The sequence below is a fragment of the Oncorhynchus keta genome, unplaced genomic scaffold (assembly GCF_023373465.1).
Source record: "Oncorhynchus keta strain PuntledgeMale-10-30-2019 unplaced genomic scaffold, Oket_V2 Un_scaffold_6322_pilon_pilon, whole genome shotgun sequence".
In the NCBI taxonomy this organism is placed as follows: domain Eukaryota; kingdom Metazoa; phylum Chordata; class Actinopteri; order Salmoniformes; family Salmonidae; genus Oncorhynchus; species Oncorhynchus keta.
The window spans coordinates 615425-637989 of record NW_026290979.1 but is presented as its reverse complement, the minus strand read 5'-3'; the positions used below and the strand labels follow the sequence as shown (position 1 = coordinate 637989).

At 49.5% G+C, this 22565-nt stretch overlaps 2 long non-coding RNA genes across 4 annotated transcripts; one reads left to right on the top strand and one right to left on the bottom strand.

Moving 5' to 3' along the window:
* Positions 1–7861: 7861 nt before the first annotated feature.
* LOC127929275 (uncharacterized) lies at positions 7862–8469 on the top strand. 2 transcript variants are annotated; one of them, XR_008134211.1, is made up of 3 exons: positions 7862–8083; positions 8204–8323; positions 8404–8469. It is a non-coding gene; the product is annotated as an uncharacterized LOC127929275 (long non-coding RNA). The 2 variants fall into 2 exon arrangements; XR_008134210.1 differs by having other exon boundaries at positions 8046–8123.
* Positions 8470–18578: 10109 nt separating this feature from the next.
* LOC127929281 (uncharacterized) lies at positions 18579–21974 on the bottom strand. Of its 2 annotated transcripts, none has more exons than XR_008134287.1 (3): positions 19973–21974; positions 19356–19865; positions 18579–19121 (listed from the first exon to the last, which is right to left on the bottom strand). It is a non-coding gene; the product is annotated as an uncharacterized LOC127929281 (long non-coding RNA). The 2 variants fall into 2 exon arrangements; XR_008134288.1 differs by lacking the exon at positions 18579–19121 and adding an exon at positions 19210–19305.
* Positions 21975–22565: the final 591 nt, after the last annotated feature.

Genomic DNA, 22565 nt, shown 5'->3' with positions numbered 1-22565 from the left:
ATATACAGTAGCGAGGCTATATACAGTTGCGAGGCTATATACAGTAGCGGCTATATACAGTAGAGGCTATATACAGTAGCGGCTATATACAGTAGAGAGGCTATATACAGTAGAGAGGCTATATACAGTAGCGAGGCTATATACAGTAGCGAGGCTATATACAGTAGAGAGGCTGTGACCCACAGCCTGAGTCCCAGCCTGGCAACAAGCCCATCTCCCAGTAAAACACTGTGACTGAGTCCCAGCCTGGCAACAAGCCCATCTCCCAGTAAAACACTGTGACTGAGTCCCAGCCTGGCAACAAGCCCATCTCCCAGTAAAACACTGTGACTGAGTCCCAGCCTGGCAACAAGCCCATCTCCCAGCAACAGCCTGGCAACAGCCCATCTCCCAGTAAAACACTGTGACTCAGTCCCAGCCTGGCAACAAGCCCATCTCCCAGTAAAACACTGTGACTCAGTCCCAGCCTGGCAACAAGCCCATCTCCCAGTAAAACACTGTGACTCAGTCCCAGCCTGGCAACAAGCCCATCTCCCAGCAAAACACTGTGACTCAGTCCCAGCCTGGCAACAAGCCCATCTCCCAGTAAAACACTGTGACTGAGTCCCAGCCTGGCAACAAGCCCATCTCCCAGTAAAACACTGTGACTCAGTCCCAGGCTGGCAACAAGCCCATCTCCCAGTAAAACACCGTGACTGAGTCCCAGCCTGGCAACAAGCCCATCTCCCAGTAAAACACTGTGACTCAGTCCCAGCCTGGCAACAAGCCCATCTCCCAGTAAAACACTGTGACTCAGTCCCAGCCTGGCAACAAGCCCATCTCCCAGTAAAACACTGTGACTGAGTCCCAGCCTGGCAACAAGCCCATCTCCCAGCAAAACACTGTGACTGAGTCCCAGCCTGGCAACAAGCCCATCTCCCAGTAAAACACTGTGACTCAGTCCCAGCCTGGCAACAAGCCCATCTCCCAGCAAAACACTGTGACTCAGTCCCAGCCTGGCAACAAGCCCATCTCCCAGCAAAACACTGTGACTCAGTCCCAGCCTGGCAACAAGCCCATCTCCCAGTAAAACACTGTGACTCAGTCCCAGCCTGGCAACAAGCCCATCTCCCAGTAAAACACTGTGACTCAGTCCCAGCCTGGCAACAAGCCCATCTCCCAGCAAAACACTGTGACTCAGTCCCAGCCTGGCAACAAGCCCATCTCCCAGTAAAACACTGTGACTGAGTCCCAGCCTGGCAACAAGCCCATCTCCCAGTAAAACACTGTGACTCAGTCCCAGCCTGGCAACAAGCCCATCTCCCAGTAAAACACTGTGACTCAGTCCCAGCCTGGCAAAACAAGCCCATCTCCCAGTAAAACACTGTGACTGAGTCCCAGCCTGGCAACAAGCCCATCTCCCAGTAAAACACTGTGACTCAGTCCCAGCCTGGCAACAAGCCCATCTCCCAGTAAAACACTGTGACTCAGTCCCAGCCTGGCAACAAGCCCATCTCCCAGTAAAACACTGTGACTCAGTCCCAGCCTGGCAACAAGCCCATCTCCCAGTAAAACACTGTGACTGAGTCCCAGCCTGGCAACAAGCCCATCTCCCAGTAAAACACTGTGACTCAGTCCCAGCCTGGCAACAAGCCCATCTCCCAGTAAAACACTGTGACTCAGTCCCAGCCTGGCAACTGTAAAACACTGTGACTGAGTCCCAGCCTGGCAACAAGCCCATCTCCCAGTAAAACACTGTGACTGAGTCCCAGCCTGGCAACAAGCCCATCTCCCAGTAAAACACTGTGACTGAGTCCCAGCCTGGCAACAAGCCCATCTCCCAGTAAAACACTGTGACTCAGTCCCAGCCTGGCAACAAGCCCATCTCCCAGTAAAACACTGTGACTCAGTCCCAGCCTGGCAACAAGCCCATCTCCCAGTAAAACACTGTGACTGAGTCCCAGCCTGGCAACAAGCCCATCTCCCAGTAAAACACTGTGACTCAGTCCCAGCCTGGCAACAAGCCCATCTCCCAGTAAAACACTGTGACTGAGTCCCAGCCTGGCAACAAGCCCATCTCCCAGTAAAACACTGTGACTCAGTCCCAGCCTGGCAACAAGCCCATCTCCCAGTAAAACACTGTGAGTAAACAAGCATCTCCCAGTGACTGAGTCCCAGCCTGGCAACAAGCCCATCTCCCAGTAAAACACTGTGACTCAGTCCCAGCCTGGCAACAAGCCCATCTCCCAGTAAAACACTGTGACTCAGTCCCAGCCTGGCAACAAGCCCATCTCCCAGTAAAACACTGTGACTGAGTCCCAGCCTGGCAACAAGCCCATCTCCCAGTAAAACACTGTGACTGAGTCCCAGCCTGGCAACAAGCCCATCTCCCAGTAAAACACTGTGACTCAGTCCCAGCCTGGCATCAAGCCCATCTCCCAGCAAAACACTGTGACTCAGTCCCAGCCTGGCAACAAGCCCATCTCCCAGTAAAACACTGTGACTCAGTCCCAGCCTGGCAACAAGCCCATCTCCCAGTAAAACACTGTGACTCAGTCCCAGCCTGGCAACAAGCCCATCTCCCAGTAAAACACTGTGACTCAGTCCCAGCCTGGCAACAAGCCCATCTCCCAGCAAAACACTGTGACTCAGTCCCAGCCTGGCAACAAGCCCATCTCCCAGTAAAACACTGTGACTGAGTCCCAGCCTGGCAACAAGCCCATCTCCCAGTAAAACACTGTGACTCAGTCCCAGCCTGGCAACAAGCCCATCTCCCAGTAAAACACTGTGACTCAGTCCCAGCCTGGCAACAAGCCCATCTCCCAGTAAAACACTGTGACTCAGTCCCAGCCTGGCAACAAGCCCATCTCCCAGTAAAACACTGTGACTCAGTCCCAGCCTGGCAACAAGCCCATCTCCCAGTAAAACACTGTGACTGAGTCCCAGCCTGGCAACAAGCCCATCTCCCAGTAAAACACTGTGACTCAGTCCCAGCCTGGCAACAAGCCCATCTCCCAGTAAAACACTGTGACTGAGTCCCAGCCTGGCAACAAGCCCATCTCCCAGTAAAACACTGTGACTCAGTCCCAGCCTGGCAACAAGCCCATCTCCCAGTAAAACACTGTGACTCAGTCCCAGCCTGGCAACAAGCCCATCTCCCAGTAAAACACTGTGACTCAGTCCCAGCCTGGCAACAAGCCCATCTCCCAGTAAAACACTGTGACTCAGTCCCAGCCTGGCAACAAGCCCATCTCCCAGTAAAACACTGTGACTCAGTCCCAGCCTGGCAACAAGCCCATCTCCCAGTAAAACACTGTGACTGAGTCCCAGCCTGGCAACAAGCCCATCTCCCAGTAAAACACTGTGACTCAGTCCCAGCCTGGCAACAAGCCCATCTCCCAGTAAAACACTGTGACTGAGTCCCAGCCTGGCAACAAGCCCATCTCCCAGTAAAACACTGTGACTCAGTCCCAGCCTGGCAACAAGCCCATCTCCCAGTAAAACACTGTGACTCAGTCCCAGCCTGGCAACAAGCCCATCTCCCAGTAAAACACTGTGACTGAGTCCCAGCCTGGCAACAAGCCCATCTCCCAGTAAAACACTGTGACTCAGTCCCAGCCTGGCAACAAGCCCATCTCCCAGTAAAACACTGTGACTGAGTCCCAGCCTGGCAACAAGCCCATCTCCCAGTAAAACACTGTGACTGAGTCCCAGCCTGGCAACAAGCCCATCTCCCAGTAAAACACTGTGACTGAGTCCCAGCCTGGCAACAAGCCCATCTCCCAGTAAAACACTGTGACTGAGTCCCAGCCTGGCAACAAGCCCATCTCCCAGTAAAACACTGTGACTCAGTCCCAGCCTGGCAACAAGCCCATCTCCCAGCAAAACACTGTGACTCAGTCCCAGCCTGGCAACAAGCCCATCTCCCAGTAAAACACTGTGACTGAGTCCCAGCCTGGCAACAAGCCCATCTCCCAGTAAAACACTGTGACTCAGTCCCAGCCTGGCAACAAGCCCATCTCCCAGTAAAACACTGTGACTCAGTCCCAGCCTGGCAACAAGCCCATCTCCCAGTAAAACACTGTGACTCAGTCCCAGCCTGGCAACAAGCCCATCTCCCAGTAAAACACTGTGACTCAGTCCCAGCCTGGCAACAAGCCCATCTCCCAGTAAAACACTGTGACTCAGTCCCAGCCTGGCAACAAGCCCATCTCCCAGTAAAACACTGTGACTCAGTCCCAGCCTGGCAACAAGCCCATCTCCCAGTAAAACACTGTGACTCAGTCCCAGCCTGGCAACAAGCCCATCTCCCAGTAAAACACTGTGACTCAGTCCCAGCCTGGCAACAAGCCCATCTCCCAGTAAAACACTGTGACTGAGTCCCAGCCTGGCAACAAGCCCATCTCCCAGTAAAACACTGTGACTGAGTCCCAGCCTGGCAACAAGCCCATCTCCCAGTAAAACACTGTGACTGAGTCCCAGCCTGGCAACAAGCCCATCTCCCAGTAAAACACTGTGACTCAGTCCCAGCCTGGCAACAAGCCCATCTCCCAGTAAAACACTGTGACTCAGTCCCAGCCTGGCAACAAGCCCATCTCCCAGTAAAACACTGTGACTCAGTCCCAGCCTGGCAACAAGCCCATCTCCCAGCAAAACACTGTGACTCAGTCCCAGCCTGGCAACAAGCCCATCTCCCAGTAAAACACTGTGACTGAGTCCCAGCCTGGCAACAAGCCCATCTCCCAGTAAAACACTGTGACTGAGTCCCAGCCTGGCAACAAGCCCATCTCCCAGTAAAACACTGTGACTGAGTCCCAGCCTGGCAACAAGCCCATCTCCCAGTAAAACACTGTGACTCAGTCCCAGCCTGGCAACAAGCCCATCTCCCAGTAAAACACTGTGACTCAGTCCCAGCCTGGCAACAAGCCCATCTCCCAGTAAAACACTGTGACTCAGTCCCAGCCTGGCAACAAGCCCATCTCCCAGTAAAACACTGTGACTGAGTCCCAGCCTGGCAACAAGCCCATCTCCCAGTAAAACACTGTGACTCAGTCCCAGCCTGGCAACAAGCCCATCTCCCAGCAAAACACTGTGACTCAGTCCCAGCCTGGCAACAAGCCCATCTCCCAGCAAAACACTGTGACTCAGTCCCAGCCTGGCAACAAGCCCATCTCCCAGTAAAACACTGTGACTCAGTCCCAGCCTGGCAACAAGCCCATCTCCCAGTAAAACACTGTGACTCAGTCCCAGCCTGGCAACAAGCCCATCTCCCAGCAAAACACTGTGACTCAGTCCCAGCCTGGCAACAAGCCCATCTCCCAGTAAAACACTGTGACTGAGTCCCAGCCTGGCAACAAGCCCATCTCCCAGTAAAACACTGTGACTCAGTCCCAGCCTGGCAACAAGCCCATCTCCCAGTAAAACACTGTGACTCAGTCCCAGCCTGGCAACAAGCCCATCTCCCAGTAAAACACTGTGACTCAGTCCCAGCCTGGCAACAAGCCCATCTCCCAGTAAAACACTGTGACTCAGTCCCAGCCTGGCAACAAGCCCATCTCCCAGTAAAACACTGTGACTGAGTCCCAGCCTGGCAACAAGCCCATCTCCCAGTAAAACACTGTGACTCAGTCCCAGCCTGGCAACAAGCCCATCTCCCAGTAAAACACTGTGACTGAGTCCCAGCCTGGCAACAAGCCCATCTCCCAGTAAAACACTGTGACTCAGTCCCAGCCTGGCAACAAGCCCATCTCCCAGTAAAACACTGTGACTCAGTCCCAGCCTGGCAACAAGCCCATCTCCCAGTAAAACACTGTGACTGAGTCCCAGCCTGGCAACAAGCCCATCTCCCAGTAAAACACTGTGACTCAGTCCCAGCCTGGCAACAAGCCCATCTCCCAGTAAAACACTGTGACTGAGTCCCAGCCTGGCAACAAGCCCATCTCCCAGTAAAACACTGTGACTGAGTCCCAGCCTGGCAACAAGCCCATCTCCCAGTAAAACACTGTGACTGAGTCCCAGCCTGGCAACAAGCCCATCTCCCAGTAAAACACTGTGACTGAGTCCCAGCCTGGCAACAAGCCCATCTCCCAGTAAAACACTGTGACTCAGTCCCAGCCTGGCAACAAGCCCATCTCCCAGCAAAACACTGTGACTCAGTCCCAGCCTGGCAACAAGCCCATCTCCCAGTAAAACACTGTGACTGAGTCCCAGCCTGGCAACAAGCCCATCTCCCAGTAAAACACTGTGACTCAGTCCCAGCCTGGCAACAAGCCCATCTCCCAGTAAAACACTGTGACTCAGTCCCAGCCTGGCAACAAGCCCATCTCCCAGTAAAACACTGTGACTCAGTCCCAGCCTGGCAACAAGCCCATCTCCCAGTAAAACACTGTGACTCAGTCCCAGCCTGGCAACAAGCCCATCTCCCAGTAAAACACTGTGACTCAGTCCCAGCCTGGCAACAAGCCCATCTCCCAGTAAAACACTGTGACTCAGTCCCAGCCTGGCAACAAGCCCATCTCCCAGTAAAACACTGTGACTCAGTCCCAGCCTGGCAACAAGCCCATCTCCCAGTAAAACACTGTGACTCAGTCCCAGCCTGGCAACAAGCCCATCTCCCAGTAAAACACTGTGACTCAGTCCCAGCCTGGCAACAAGCCCATCTCCCAGTAAAACACTGTGACTCAGTCCCAGCCTGGCAACAAGCCCATCTCCCAGTAAAACACTGTGACTGAGTCCCAGCCTGGCAACAAGCCCATCTCCCAGTAAAACACTGTGACTCAGTCCCAGCCTGGCAACAAGCCCATCTCCCAGTAAAACACTGTGACTCAGTCCCAGCCTGGCAACAAGCCCATCTCCCAGTAAAACACTGTGACTCAGTCCCAGCCTGGCAACAAGCCCATCTCCCAGTAAAACACTGTGACTCAGTCCCAGCCTGGCAACAAGCCCATCTCCCAGTAAAACACTGTGACTGAGTCCCAGCCTGGCAACAAGCCCATCTCCCAGTAAAACACTGTGACTCAGTCCCAGCCTGGCAACAAGCCCATCTCCCAGTAAAACACTGTGACTCAGTCCCAGCCTGGCAACAAGCCCATCTCCCAGTAAAACACTGTGACTCAGTCCCAGCCTGGCAACAAGCCCATCTCCCAGTAAAACACTGTGACTCAGCATCTGTCAGGAGAATGAAGAGGAGGCAGATCTGGACATCTCAATGTGCTACACAGGTTTATTCCACCTGTTCTAAGTGAATGTTTGCTGTGATCATTTGGACAGTAGAGAGTCAGTCCTGTTTTTTATTGTGGATTGTAATCAGCACTCATTGCAAACACACCAGAGGTAGACCTTGGCCTGCTTTTAGGTTCCAGGTGTGTTGGTGTGTCATATGTTGCAATATAATGTACTGCTCAGCTGTACATACAGTACAGTCTGACAAACCCTCTGTGACAGCACCTGCAGCACCACCCCCCTGTCTAAACTACCCCCCCCCAGCCTGACACTGAACACCCCTCCAGCTCCTCTATGACTTACTCTGACCTCTGATTCAGCTGAGAACACAGCTACCTGGAAGTGGGGCTACTGTAAAAAAACATCTGTTTGAGACCAAGGTCATTCACAGGGGATTACATGTACTCATAACCTCTGTATGAAGCCTCATAAGCAGGACACAAAGACCTGTTCAGTTATTATGGGATTATTAATCGCAAAACAGCCACACCCTTCAAATGGCCACCACATACAGTTACTGTAGGTGTCATGGTCAAAGAGGGTATCACATCCAGCTACTGTAGGTGTCATGGTCAGAGAGGGTATCACATACAGCTACTGTAGGTGTCATGGTCAGAGAGGGTATCACATCCAGCTACTGTAGGTGTCATGGTCAGAGAGGGTATCACATACAGCTACTGTAGGTGTCATGGTCAGAGAGGGTATCACATACAGCTACTGTAGGTGTCATGGTCAGAGAGGGTATCACATACAGCTACTGTAGGTGTCATGGTCAGAGAGGGTATCACATACAGCTACTGTAGGTGTCATGACCAGAGAGGGTATCACATACAGCTACTGTAGGTGTCATGGTCAGAGAGGGTATCACATACAGCTACTGTAGGTGTCATGACCAGAGAGGGTATCACATACAGCTACTGTAGGTGTCATGACCAGAGAGGGTATCACATACAGCTACTGTAGGTGTCATGGCCAGAGAGGGTATCACATACAGCTACTGTAGGTGTCATGGTCAGAGAGGGTATCACATACAGCTACTGTAGGTGTCATGGTCAGAGAGGGTATCACATACAGCTACTGTAGGTGTCATGACCAGAGAGGGTATCACATACAGCTACTGTAGGTGTCATGACCAGAGAGGGTATCACATACAGCTACTGTAGATGTCATGGTCAGAGAGGGTATCACATACAGCTACTGTAGATGTCATGGTCAGAGAGGGTATCACATACAGCTACTGTAGGTGTCATGGTCAGAGAGGGTACCACATACATTCAACAGTGTCTGTCTGATTTCAACTTTAGTAAGTAGGTTACTTGCCCATGGCTCCGTCTCAATGTTTTAATTACCATAATAATCCTTCACAATTAACACCCAGCCAGTGCTGTGGGTCAGACAATAGCAGGTGTGTTTCAGGCTAAATGTGGGAACAGAAAAACACACAGCGCCATGTATGACGGTTTCAGGAGCTTGGGGGTGTGGCGAGAATGGAAGGCAGTGAATTTTTTGACAAGGTGGCCGAGGTGATGCCTCATTCCCTCTGACATCGTTGTACACCCTGAAGGTGACTGGATGTGTCCATCTACCCAGGGTGCACCTCTCCAAGCTGTGGCTAAATTTACACAACCCAGCCACCTGCCCATAGGGAGGGAGGTAGAGAGGATGGATGGAGGAAGGGAGGTGTAGAGATGGAGGAAGGGAGGCTCAGGGGGAAGAGTAAATCAGGGTTATTCTGTCTGGTTTTCAGAATATATTATTCTGTTTGTCTGGGAGGTGTTGTAGTTTACAGCAAGGTAAACCTCGTCTAGCTATTCCTATGTTAGGTGGAGCCTTGCTGTTCACAACTATTTCATGACTTAAATCTGGACTTAAATTATTCCATTTCCACATATGTATCATTGCACCTTTGGAACTATTTTCCATCTCTCTTCCTGCCCTAGTTTAGACCCTGTAACTCCGCCCTGCCCTAGTTTAGACCCTGTAACTCCGCCCTGCCCTAGTTTAGACCCTGTAACTCCGCCCTGCCCTAGTTTAGACCCTGTAACTCCGCCCTGCCTTAGTTTAGACCCTGTAACTCCGCCCTGCCTTAGTTTAGACCCTGTAACTCCGACCTGCCCTAGTTTAGACCCTGTAACTCCGCCCTGCCCTAGTTTACACCCTGTAACTCCGCCCTGCCCTAGTTTACACCCTGTAACTCCGCCCTGCCCTAGTTTAGACCCTGTAACTAACTCCGCCCTGCTGTAGGTGTCAGGTCAGAGGGGTAGTTTAGACCCTGTAACTCCGACCTGCCCTAGTTTAGACCCTGTAACTCCGCCCTGCCCTAGTTTACACCCTGTAACTCCGCCCTGCCCTAGTTTACACCCTGTAACTCCGCCCTGCCCTAGTTTAGACCCTGTAACTCCGCCCTGCCTTAGTTTAGACCCTGTAACTCCGCCCTGCCCTAGTTTAGACCCTGTAACTCCGCCCTGCCTTAATTTACACCCTGTAACTCCGCCCTGCCCTAGTTTACACCCTGTAACTCTGTCCTGCCTTAGTTTACACCCTGTAACTCTGCCCTGCCTTAGTTTACACCCTGTAACTCCGCCCTGCCTTAGTTTACACCCTGTAACTCCGCCCTGCCCTAGTTTACACCCTGTAACTCCGCCCTGCCCTAGTTTAGACCCTGTAACTCCGCCCTGCCTTAGTTTACACCCTGTAACTCCGCCCTGCCCTAGTTTACACCCTGTGGAACTCCTGTAGTGTTACTCTCCGCCCTGCCTAGTTTAGACCCTGTAACTCTGCCTGCCTAGTTTAGACCCTGTAACTCCGCCCTGCCCTATGTTTACCTTTGCCCTGCCTTAACTATTTCACCCTGTAAATCTGCCTTAGTTTACACCCCTGCCTTAACTCCGCCCTGCCTTAGTTTACACCCTGTAACTCCGCCCTGCCTTAGTTTACACCCTGTAACTCCGCCCTGCCCTAGTTTACACCCTGTAACTCCGCCCTGCCCTAGTTTAGACCCTGTAACTCCGCCCTGCCTTAGTTTACACCCTGTAACTCCGCCCTGCCCTAGTTTAGACCCTGTAACTCCGCCCTGCCTTAGTTTACACCCTGTAACTCCGCCCTGCATTAGTTTACACCCTGTAACTCTGCCCTGCCTTAGTTTACACTCTGTAACTCCGCCCTGCGTTAGTTTACACCCTGTAACTCCGCCCTGCCTTAGTTTACACCCTGTAACTCCGCCCTGCCTTAGTTTACACCCTGTACCTCCGTCCCGCCTTAATTTACACCCTGTAACTCCGTCCTGCGTTAGTTTACACCCTGTAACTCTGCCCTGCATTAGTTTACACCCTGTAACTCCGCCCTGCCTTAGTTTACACCCTGTAACTCCATCCTGCCTTAGTTTACACCCTGTAACTCCGTCCTGCCTTAGTTTACACCCTGTAACTCCGCCCTGCGTTAGTTTACACCCTGTAACTCCGTCCTGCCTTAGTTTACACCCTGTAACTCCGTCCTGCCTTAGTTTACACCCTGTAACTCCGCCCTGCATTAGTTTACACCCTGTAACTCCGCCCTGCATTAGTTTACACCCTGTAACTCCGCCCTGCCTTAGTTTACACCCTGTAACTCCGCCCTGCCTTAGTTTACACCCTGTAACTCTGTCCTGCCTTAGTTTACACCCTGTAACTCCGTCCTGCGTTAGTTTACACCCTGTAACTCCGTCCTGCATTAGTTTACACCCTGTAACTCCGTCCTGCATTAGTTTACACTCTGTAACTCCATCCTGCCTTAGTTTACACCCTGTAACTCCACCCTGCCTTAGTTTACACCCTGTAACTCTGTCCTGCCTTAGTTTACACCCTGTAACTCCGTCCTGCGTTAGTTTACACCCTGTAACTCCGTCCTGCATTAGTTTACACCCTGTAACTCCGCCCTGCCTTAGTTTACACTCTGTAACTCCGTCCTGCGTTAGTTTACACCCTGTAACTCCGTCCTGCATTAGTTTACACCCTGTAACTCCGCCCTGCGTTAGTTTACACCCTGTAACTCCGCCCTGCGTTAGTTTACACCCTGTAACTCCATCCCGTGTGGAAGTGTGTTGATATCACTGACAGTAGTGATGGTAAATGGACTTGATGCCGTCTCCCTAGCTGAGTGTGATCAGGGTTTAGTGGGTTAGTAGAGCACAGCAACCCCAGCTCCCAGTCATCCCAGTGGAACTCTACTACGAGACTAAGAGCTCTCTTCTCATAGCTCTCCTCTCTCCCACAGCTCGCTGTAACTGTTAAAGACATGACCTCCCCTTTCAGTGTCACTACCCAGAGGAGTAGGGTGGAGTCATACTCCAGGCACTCTGTGCTATGGAAGGTCCCACATGTGATGTCTGTCTCTCTTTTATGGTAACAGGGTTTTCCCTATCAACCATTGTGTGTAATGTGTTTGGTCAATGGCTCTGGTCAATGTGTCTCTGTGGGCTTACTGGTCTGAATACCACCCTGGTCAATGTGTCTCTGTGGGCCTACTGGTCTAAATACCACCCTGGTCAATGTGTCTCTGTGGGCCGGCTGGTCTGAATACCACCCTGGTCAATGTGTCTCTGTGGGCCGGCTGGTCTGAATACCACCCTGGTCAATGTGTCTCTGTGGGCCGGCTGGTCTGAATACCACCCTGTCAATGTGTCTCTGTGGGCCGGCTGGTCTAAATACCACCCTGGTCAATGTGTGTCTGTGGGCCTACTGGTCTGAATACCACCCTGTCAATGTGTCTCTGTGGGCCGGCTAGTCTAAATACCACCCTGGTCAATGTGTCTCTGTGGGCCGGCTGGTCTAAATACCACCCTGTCAATGTGTCTCTGTGGGCCGGCTGGTCTAAATACCACCCTGGTCAATGTGTGTCTGTGGGCCTACTGGTCTGAATACCACCCTGTCAATGTGTCTCTGTGGGCCGGCTGGTCTAAATACCACCCTGGTCAATGTGTCTCTGTGGGCCGGCTGGTCTAAATACCACCCTGGTCAATGTGTGTCTGTGGGCCTACTGGTCTGAATACCACCCTGTCAATGTGTCTCTGTGGGCCTACTGGTCTGAATACCACCCTGTCAATGTGTCTCTGTGGGCCGGCTGGTCTAAATACCACCCTGGTCAATGTGTCTCTGTGGGCCGGCTGGTCTAAATACCACCCTGGTCAATGTGTCTCTGTGGGCCGGCTGGTCCAAGTCAGCACCAATGACTGACCGTGGCCTGCATGCCTGTTGCTGTGAATGGGGTTGCTCTGGGCAACACCTTTTCAGCCAGTCCTATGAAGTCCCCAGTATGCTGGTCTTTGTCCCCACAAGGGCTGTCCTCTCAGCCAAAAGGGGCTCCTTTTTTTATGGGGACTATCAACTGGTGATAGATTGCGCCCAGCCATTTTTATTCACGCTACAGTCAATCACATAGACACGCACATACACACTGACCACACACACAGACCACATACACACTGACCACACACACTGACCACATACACACTGACCACACACACTGACCACATACACACTGACCACACACTTGGTCTTAGACATTCATCCCATAAACAGACACTCCAAGAGACGGTAACACACACACACACTCAAACCCTTTATATCCTGATCTCCTGCCTCCTCCACATGTCTTCTACAGAAATGAGCTGTCTGCTGTTCTGCTGTTCTCCACTACTTCTGTTCCTCCGGACCGGAACATTCCTTCTTAGAACAACCTCTCTCTCCTGCCTCTGCAATCTTCCCCCCTCTTGTCCTCCACTTCCCCTCGTCCCCCTTTCCCACTCATTCTCCTCAGCCTTCTACCCCATCCCTTCATCTTTACCTCCTCTCACCTCCCCATCCCCTCCTCCTCTGTTCCACTCCTCCTCTGCTGTTGTCTAGACAGCTGAACTAGCTGCTGCCTCATTAGGCTGGTGATCACGCTTCTGAGCATGGATAAAGGACAGGAGTGTGGACTGCTACTTACACACACACACACACACACACACACACACACACACACACACACACACACACACACACACACACACACAGAGAGAGAGCACTCACTGCCTTGGGATGCTCTCTGACAGCGGTTACCCTATGGTTGAAATATTGTCTCTATGGTTGAAATATCGTCTCTATGGATGAAATATCGTCTCTATGGTTGAAATATCGTCTCTATGGATGAAATATCGTCTCTAATGGATGAAATATCGTCTCTATGGATGAAATATCATCTCAATGGATGAAATATCGTCTCTATGGATGAAATATCGTCTCTATGGATGAAATATCGTCTCTATGGATGAAATATCGTCTCTATGGATGAAATATCGTCTCAATGGATGAAATATCATCTCATTGGATGCAATATCAGCTCTATGGATGCAAATCAATTTGGAGTCAATGAGGGAAGGGGGTAGGGAACACACTTACTGTGGAAAACTAGCCTTTCTTCACACTCACCTTTCTGCACCTCTGCTCCCTTTCTCATCCTTTCCTCATCTCCCCTCTCATCCTTTCCTCATCTCCCCTCTCATCCTTTCCTGCTCTCCCCTTCTCTTCCCTCGTTCTCTCACCTTCTCTTCCCTCATTCTCTCCCTCTCTCCTTCTCTTCCTCTCCCCTTTTCTTCCCTCGTTCTCTCCCTCTCTCCTCCTCTCCCCTTCTCTTCCCTTGTTCTCTCCCTCTCCTCCTCTCCCCTTCTCTTCCCTTGTTCTCTCCCTCTCCTCCTGTCCCCTTCTCTTCCCTCGTTCTCTCCCTCTCTCCTCCTCTCCCCTTCTCTTCCCTTGTTCTCTCCCTCTCTCCTCCTCTCCCGTTCTCTTCCCTCGTTCTCCCCCTCTCTCCTCCTCTCCCCTTCTCTTCCCTTGTTCTCTCCTCCTCTCCCCTTCTCTTACCTCATTCTCTCGTTCTCTCCCCTTCTCTTCCCTCGTTCTCTCCTCCTCTCCTTCTCTCCCCTTCTCTTCCCTCCTTCTCTCTTCTCTTCCCAGTCCTTAGTCAGTGCAACATAAGTGTTTTTCTGAGAGCCATCCTCTCCCCTTCTGAGGTGTCAACGTCTTACCCCATCTGGCACAGTAAAGTCACTACCATCTTTTACTGTCAAACGTAATGCTTGTAAACTGTTTGTGAACCACCGGGGAGAGGAGAGGAGAGGAGAGGAGATGAGAGGAATTGTGTTTTTTAGGAAGGCCAAGTTGCCTGAGTCAGCTCATATTGTAAATATCACTCTGTCACATCTGAGGTCAGTTTGTGTGTGTGCACTGAAAAGCATTAATAAGACATGATAAAACAGCCCTAGTAAATCTGCACTGTATTTCATTTATGGTAAATGATGCTGTGAGAGAGAATCAGATGGCAGAGGCTTCCTGAACCCACAACCTGAGATGATGCATTGTGGGAGATTGAGTTCTATGGAATGTTAGCATGATCCATGTGAATTCACCTACAGGGCCAAAAGACTGTAACTGATAAGAGAGAAACTGGATAACAGTGTTTATGGTCCAACAGTGGTGTTTGAGACGAAGATCTCCACAGGCTTGCTGACTGACCTGATGTGAAGGATAGACGAGGATGTCCAAGCTTTTTCAGTCCTCCCTTTATCCTTTTATACAGAGCCATTTTAAACCTTAGTACTGATTTCAGTGTCTGACATTCCTAGACTACAGAGGGAAATATGTGCATACAAGATGTGTGTGTTACTCTTCATTGTTATACAGTACTATGGTATCAAAGTCATGGTTTGAGGGTTAAAATGTGTATTTGGGGCTAGAGGTCTCCCAGATATGCTGTCATAACCTATGCAGCCATGTACTCTGCTATGGGCCTATTGGAAGTGAAGGCAACACTTAAACGTGTTTGTACCCCGCGCCCTCTACCCCCTTCCACCCCGTCTTGCCCCGTCCCTGGGCTCCATGTCACCCCAGGGTCCAATGTCTGCCTGGCCACCCGCTGACTGTGCCCCAATCCATAACGCCAACGTCACCCCCTCCTCTTCCCCCACTGGGGTCATCATACTCTCACCCCTTGCTCCCTAACACTATATTGCCCAAGGTCAAAGCTGGCGCTGCCCTCTAAAAAGAAACGGAATGAAATGAAACTGAAAGCAGCTAAAAATGGCCCTGCGCTCCCCCTTAAAGCTACTGACTGAGCTAGCTACCTCAAGGCTACTGCCGGGGCTGGCCAGAGGAACCCAGAAGATAGTGTAGGGCAGGGATGGGTAACTTTGATGGGGGTGGGGGCCACAAAACATCTGAACTCGTCATGGGGGGCTGCAGTTGCTTGCGGGTTTGCTTACTCACATACACAGAATTTCATGCAATTATACTCATTTTGCCATAGGGGGAGAGAAATGTTTGCAATTTTTAATATATCTGTGTGAGACTAAGAAAATCAATGGGGGCCCCCCGGCCGGTAATTCGACCATGATAACACATTTAGATCGCTGGCCGCTAATCTAATTTAGCAATCTAAAAATGTTACCTGACATGGGCTAACTGACTGACTTTTCAGTCTCTGGCTCAAGCAGAAGAACTGCTGATGTATAAACACCTTTCTGAATTACAGCTTGTGTATTCTACTAATGTCACTGGCAAGTAAGTTGAGACCCAGACTGAAATTGATTTGAGGGCCTTTAAAAGGGGGCAGCCAGTTGTCCATCCATGGTGTCGGGGAGATGTTGATGATGATGTTATTGTCTTCTGTTGTGCTTCGTCTGCCCACTTGCACTAGTAGTTACCTCTTTTATGCTGCTTCAGGCAGGTTTTTCACACAACTGTGATGTTTAATGAATCTTATTTCAGGAACATGATCACCGTTTAGGACAAATGTGTCTAAATTTGCAACCGATGCAACTTTTTCATCTTCCATTTCAGAGGCATGGAGCGTGAGTGAGGTCGACTCAAGAGAAACACAAACATTCCATTTGAAATTAAAAACCCTCCAGAAATAATTGCATCTCATCAGTTTCCTGTTTTAACAAGTTGAATTCAATGGAATAGTTTGTTCAGAATTAGTCCCATCCCTTTCATTCCAATTTCCTGACTATAATTACTCCCAGAATATTCCTTGCTCATCCTCCTGCCTTGTCTGTCTGAAGCATTAGCCACTGCAGAGCTGCAGGCAGAGCTGTTGCTGTGTCTCTGTCTGTTCCTGCGTCTCCGTCTGTGTCTCTGTCTGTTGCTGTGTCTCCGTCTGTGTCTCTGCCTGTTGCTGTGTCTCCGTCTGTGTCTCTGTCTGTTGCTGCGTCTCCGTCTGTGTCTCTGTCTGTTGCTGTGTCTCCGTCTGTGTCTCTGTCTGTTCCTGTGTCTCCGTCTGTGTCTCTGTCTGTTCCTGTGTCTCCGTCTGTCTCTGTCTGTTCCTGTGTCTCCGTCTGTGTCTCTGTCTGTTGCTGCGTCTCCGTCTGTGTCTCTGTCTGTTCCTGTGTCTCCGTCTGTGTCTCTGTCTGTTCCTGTGTCTCCGTCTGTGTCTCTGTCTGTTGCTGCGTCTCCGTCTGTGTCTCTGTCTGTTCCTGTGTCTCCGTCTGTGTCTCTGTCTGTTGCTGCGTCTCCGTCTGTGTCTCTGTCTGTTGCTGTGTCTCCGTCTGTGTCTCTGTCTGTTGCTGTGTCTCCGTGTGTCTGTGTCTCTGTCTGTTCCTGTGTCTCCGTCTGTGTCTCTGTCTGTTCCTGTGTCTCCGTCTGTGTCTCTGTCTGTTCCTGTGTCTCCGTCTGTGTCTCTGTCTGTTGCTGCGTCTCCGTCTGTCTCTGTCTGTTCCTGTGTCTCTGTGTCTGTCTGTTCCTGTGTCTCCGTCTGTGTCTCTGTCTGTTCCTGTGTCTCCGTCTGTGTCTCTGTCTGTTCCTGTGTCTCCGTCTGTGTCTCTGTCTGTTGCTGCGTCTCCGTCTGTGTCTCTGTCTGTTGCTGTGTCTCCGTCTGTGTCTCTGTCTGTTGCTGTGTCTCTGTCTGTTGCTGTGTCTCCGTCTGTGTCTCTGTCTGTTCCTGCGTCTCCGTCTGTCTCTGTCTGTTCCTGCGTCTCCGTCTGTGTCTCTGTCTGTTCCTGTGTCTCCGTCTGTGTCTATGTCTGTTGCTGTGTCTCCGTCTGTGTCTCTGTCTGTTGCTGCGTCTCCGTCTGTGTCTCTGTCTGTTGCTGCGTCTCCGTCTGTGTCTCTGTCTGTTGCTGTGTCTCCGTCTGTGTCTCTGCCTGTTGCTGTGTCTCCGTCTGTGTCTCTGTCTGTTGCTGCGTCTCCGTCTGTGTCTCTGTCTGTTGCTGTGTCTCCGTCTGTGTCTCTGTCTGTTGCTGTGTCTCTGTCTGTTGCTGTGTGTCTCTGTCTGTTCCTCTGTGTCTCTGTCTGTTCCTGCGTCTCCGTCTGTCTCTGTCTGTTCCTGCGTCTCCGTCTGTGTCTCTGTCTGTTCCTGTGTCTCCGTCTGTGTCTATGTCTGTTGCTGTGTCTCCGTCTGTGTCTCTGTCTGTTGCTGCGTCTCCGTCTGTGTCTCTGTCTGTTGCTGCGTCTCCGTCTGTCTCTGTCTGTTGCTGTGTCTCCGTCTGTGTCTCTGTCTGTTCCTGTGTCTCCGTCTGTGTCTCTGTCTGTTGCTGCGTCTCCGTCTGTGTCTCTGTCTGTTCCTGTGTCTCCGTCTGTGTCTCTGTCTGTTGCTGCGTCTCCGTCTGTGTCTCTGTCTGTTCCTGCGTCTCCGTCTGTCTATGTCTGTTGCTGTGTCTCAGTCTGTGTCTGTCGGTTGCTGTGTCTCCGTCTGTGTCTCCGTCTGTCTATGTCTGTTGCTGTGTCTCCGTCTGTGTCTGTCGGTTGCTGTGTCTCCGTCTGTGTCTCTGTCTGTGTCTCTGTCTGTGTCTCCGTCTGTCTATGTCTGTTGCTGCGTCTCCGTCTGTGTCTCTGTCTGTTGCTGTGTCTCCGTCTGTGTCTCCGTCTGTGTCTCCGTCTGTCTATGTCTGTTGCTGCGTCTCCGTCTGTGTCTCTGTCTGTTGCTGTGTCTCCGTCTGTGTCTCTGTCTGTTCCTGCGTCTCCGTCTGTCTATGTCTGTTGCTGTGTCTCCGTCTGTGTCTCTGTCTGTTGCTGTGTCTCCGTCTGTGTCTCTGTCTGTTGCTGTGTCTCCGTCTGTGTCTCTGTCTGTTCCTGCGTCTCCGTCTGTCTATGTCTGTTGCTGTGTCTCCGTCTGTGTCTGTCGGTTGCTGTGTCTCCGTCTGTGTCTCCGTCTGTGTCTCTGTCTGTTGCTGTGTCTCTGGCTCTTGTCTGTATCTGTCTGTTGATTCGTCTCCATCTGTGTCTGTCTCCGTCTGTGTCTCCGTCTGTGTCTCCGTCTGTGTCTCCGTCTGTGTCTCTGTCTGTTGCTGCGTCTCCGTTTGTGTCTCTGTCTGTCTCTGTCTGTTGCTGCGTCTCTGTCTGTGTCTGTCTGTTGCTGCGTCTCCGTCTGTCTCCCCCTCTGGGTCTCTGCCTGTTGCTGTGTCTGTTGGACCTGACAAAGACCCAGCTCAGATCCAAGTCTTGTCTACTATTAAAGGTGCTACGAGTAACATAATGGACCTTTTTAGTTTGTTTCTCTCTGTAAGTATAATGAGATGTTTACGACAACATTGCAGTGCCCGTCTGTCTGTGACTGTCTCCAGGGATATCTTGGGTCACTCAGACAGGCTGGTGACGCAGAGAATAGATGACATTTAGTTCGGCTAGAGAAAGGGTGTGGCATCTTCTCATGACTGAAACATGAGATCCATCCTAATTGTCCTGTTTCTTTCTCTGTTTCTCTGTCTCCACCTCCTAAAATATACCAATAGCTCATAGTTAGCTAGTCACTGTCATGTCCTCCTCCTAAAATATACCAATAGCTCATAGTTAGCTAGTCACTGTCATGTCCACCTCCTAAAATATACCAATAGCTCATAGTTAGCTAGTCACTGTCATGTCCACCTCCTAAAATATACCAATAGCTCATAGTTAGCTAGTCACTGTCATGTCCACCTCCTAAAATATACCAATAGCTCATAGTTAGCTCACTGTCATGTCTGTGTCCTCCTAAAATATACTGTCATGTCTAGTCACCATCCTAAAATATACCAATAGCTCATAGTTAGCTAGTCACTGTCATGTCCACCTCCTAAAATATACCAATAGCTCATAGTTAGCTAGTCACTGTCATGTCCACCTCTAAAATATACCAATAGCTCATAGTTAGCTAGTCACTGTCATGTCCACCTCCTAAAATATACCAATAGCTCATAGTTAGCTAGTCACTGTCATGTCCACCTCCTAAAATATACCAATAGCTCATAGTTAGCTAGTCACTGTCATGTCCACCTCCTAAAATATACCAATAGCTCATAGTTAGCTAGTCACTGTCATGTCCACCTCCTAAAATATACCAATAGCTCATAGTTAGCTAGTCACTGTCATGTCCACCTCCTAAAATATACCAATAGCTCATAGTTAGCTAGTCACTGTCATGTCCACCTCCTAAAATATACCAATAGCTCATAGTTAGCTAGTCACTGTCATGTCCACCTCCTAAAATATACCAATAGCTCATAGTTAGCTAGTCACTGTCATGTCCACCTCCTAAAATATACCAATAGCTCATAGTTAGCTAGTCACTGTCATGTCCACCTCCTAAAATATACCAATAGCTCATAGTTAGCTAGTCACTGTCATGTCCACCTCCTAAAATATACCAATAGCTCATAGTTAGCTAGTCACTGTCATGTCCACCTCCTAAAATATACCAATAGCTCATAGTTAGCTAGTCACTGTCATGTCCACCCCTAAAATATACCAATAGCTCATCAGCTAGTTATGCTAGTCACTGTCATGTCCACCTCCTAAAATATACCAATAGCTCATAGTTAGCTAGTCACTGTCATGTCCACCTCCTAAAATATACCAATAGCTCATAGTTAGCTAGTCACTGTCATGTCCACCTCCTAAAATATACCAATAGCTCATAGTTAGCTAGTCACTGTCATGTCCACCTCCTAAAATATACCAATAGCTCATAGTTAGCTAGTCACTGTCATGTCCACCTCCTAAAATATACCAATAGCTCATAGTTAGCTAGTCACTGTCATGTCCACCTCCTAAAATATACCAATAGCTCATAGTTAGCTAGTCACTGTCATGTCCACCTCCTAAAATATACCAATAGCTCATAGTTAGCTAGTCACTGTCATGTCCACCTCCTAAAATATACCAATAGCTCATAGTTAGCTAGTCACTGTCATGTCCACCTCCTAAAATATACCAATAGCTCATAGTTAGCTAGTCACTGTCATGTCCACCTCCTAAAATATACCAATAGCTCATAGTTAGCTAGTCACTGTCATGTCCACCTCCTAAAATATACCAATAGCTCATAGTTAGCTAGTCACTGTCATGTCCACCTCCTAAAATATACCAATAGCTCATAGTTAGCTAGTCACTGTCATGTCCACCTCCTAAAATATACCAATAGCTCATAGTTAGCTAGTCACTGTCATGTCCACCTCCTAAAATATACCAATAGCTCATAGTTAGCTAGTCACTGTCATGTCCACCTCCTAAAATATACCAATAGCTCATAGTTAGCTAGTCACTGTCATGTCCACCTCCTAAAATATACCAATAGCTCATAGTTAGCTAGTCACTGTCATGTCCACCTCCTAAAATATACCAATAGCTCATAGTTAGCTAGTCACTGTCATGTCCACCTCCTAAAATATACCAATAGCTCATAGTTAGCTAGTCACTGTCATGTCCACCTCCTAAAATATACCAATAGCTCATAGTTAGCTAGTCACTGTCATGTCCACCTCCTAAAATATACCAATAGCTCATAGTTAGCTAGTCACTGTCATGTCCACCTCCTAAAATATACCAATAGCTCATAGTTAGCTAGTCACTGTCATGTCCACCTCCTAAAATATACCAATAGCTCATAGTTAGCTAGTCACTGTCATGTCCACCTCCTAAAATATACCAATAGCTCATAGTTAGCTAGTCACTGTCATGTCCACCTCCGTTGCTGAACGAAGCATTTTACAACAGAAATCAAACAGCAACAACAGGTTTTTTATTGACACATTCTATTCATCCTAGAATTCCCAAACGCAGGTGGTTTCTGAGCCAAGCCACAGTGAGGTAAATGGTCCTCAGTCGTAGGGTTATTGTGAGGTCACGACCGGCCGGAGATCGTGTTACTCTCTCTCCCAGCACAAAAGAAGAGGAAGGCAGAGCTTCTCGTCAGCTTTTGTTATATCCAAGGTGGGCTAGAATTACCAAAGTAATGGGATTTTTTTTTAAAGCTACTTCTGCATTTTCTGTCTGGCCAGCGGAAGTATTCTCTGAAATTGCCATTGCAATGTGACGGCAGTTTGTACCTCAAATAGAAAAGAACGACACCTGATTTATGTGGGGTTTGAGTTAGTCTGAGTTAATACTAGTTCCTCTAACTTTGACAAATGCTTTCCCACACAAGGTAGTGTAACTCGATAGCAGTGGGGGATTAAGGTTTTGGGAGGTGATTTGGTGGTGTAGGCTGAATGAACAAGTCTGGTGACTGACTGGGACATTTCTACACGTTTTCAGCTGGCAGAATTTCTCTTTTGGTTTTGACCCTTGACCTAAAGGACAGATTGGGTTGTGGAATGGGAGGGATATTGGACTGGTGTCATGGACAGCCAATATTTTTACACTGGCTGCACTGCATCCCAATGTTGACAAGGAGAAGGGAATTGGTTTTGGATATATGATATGACCAGTGTGGTTTTTCATGAATACTGAACAAAGCTACACATACTGAAGACTGATGTCCATCACCTCCATCTTGAATGTGGAATTACCCCACGAACACCACAAATATTCTAGAGTTGTTGGAATGTGTTTGGTTTGTTTACGTTATTGAGAATAATATTGTGTGTTTACGGTTTAATCTTACTTCCTAACTCCAACTTTTCTGACTTCAATTGATGAACTGGTTAGTTTTAAGACAGTTGATTGCATTTTCACATTAGTAATCATTTCAATGGCTGATTTAGGAACAGGATCACCATGTTTCCTAGTGCTTTTTGCAAGTTGCAAGTGACACGAACGGTGCTAATATGTTCTTGGAAGTACAAACATTCTAAGTCCCTTAAGTTGTGTGTTCTCTTAAGTAGGTGTTTATGGTAAATATGTCATTTCCCTGAGCACGCTCCTACATTGGTCAAGCTGCTCCAATCAGAATAACCGATCTACCAATCGTCATGTGTTCCAACTCAGTGTTGGGTTTCCCAGAGTTGTAAGCAGTACAGTGACACACACACACACACACACTGTACATTTGCTTATTCCATGTGTAAATCTGTGTTTTGCTTTGCTTTATCTTGGCCAGGTTGCAGTTGTAAATGAGAACTTGTTCTCAACTGGCCTACCTGGTTAAATAAAGGTGATCTGGCC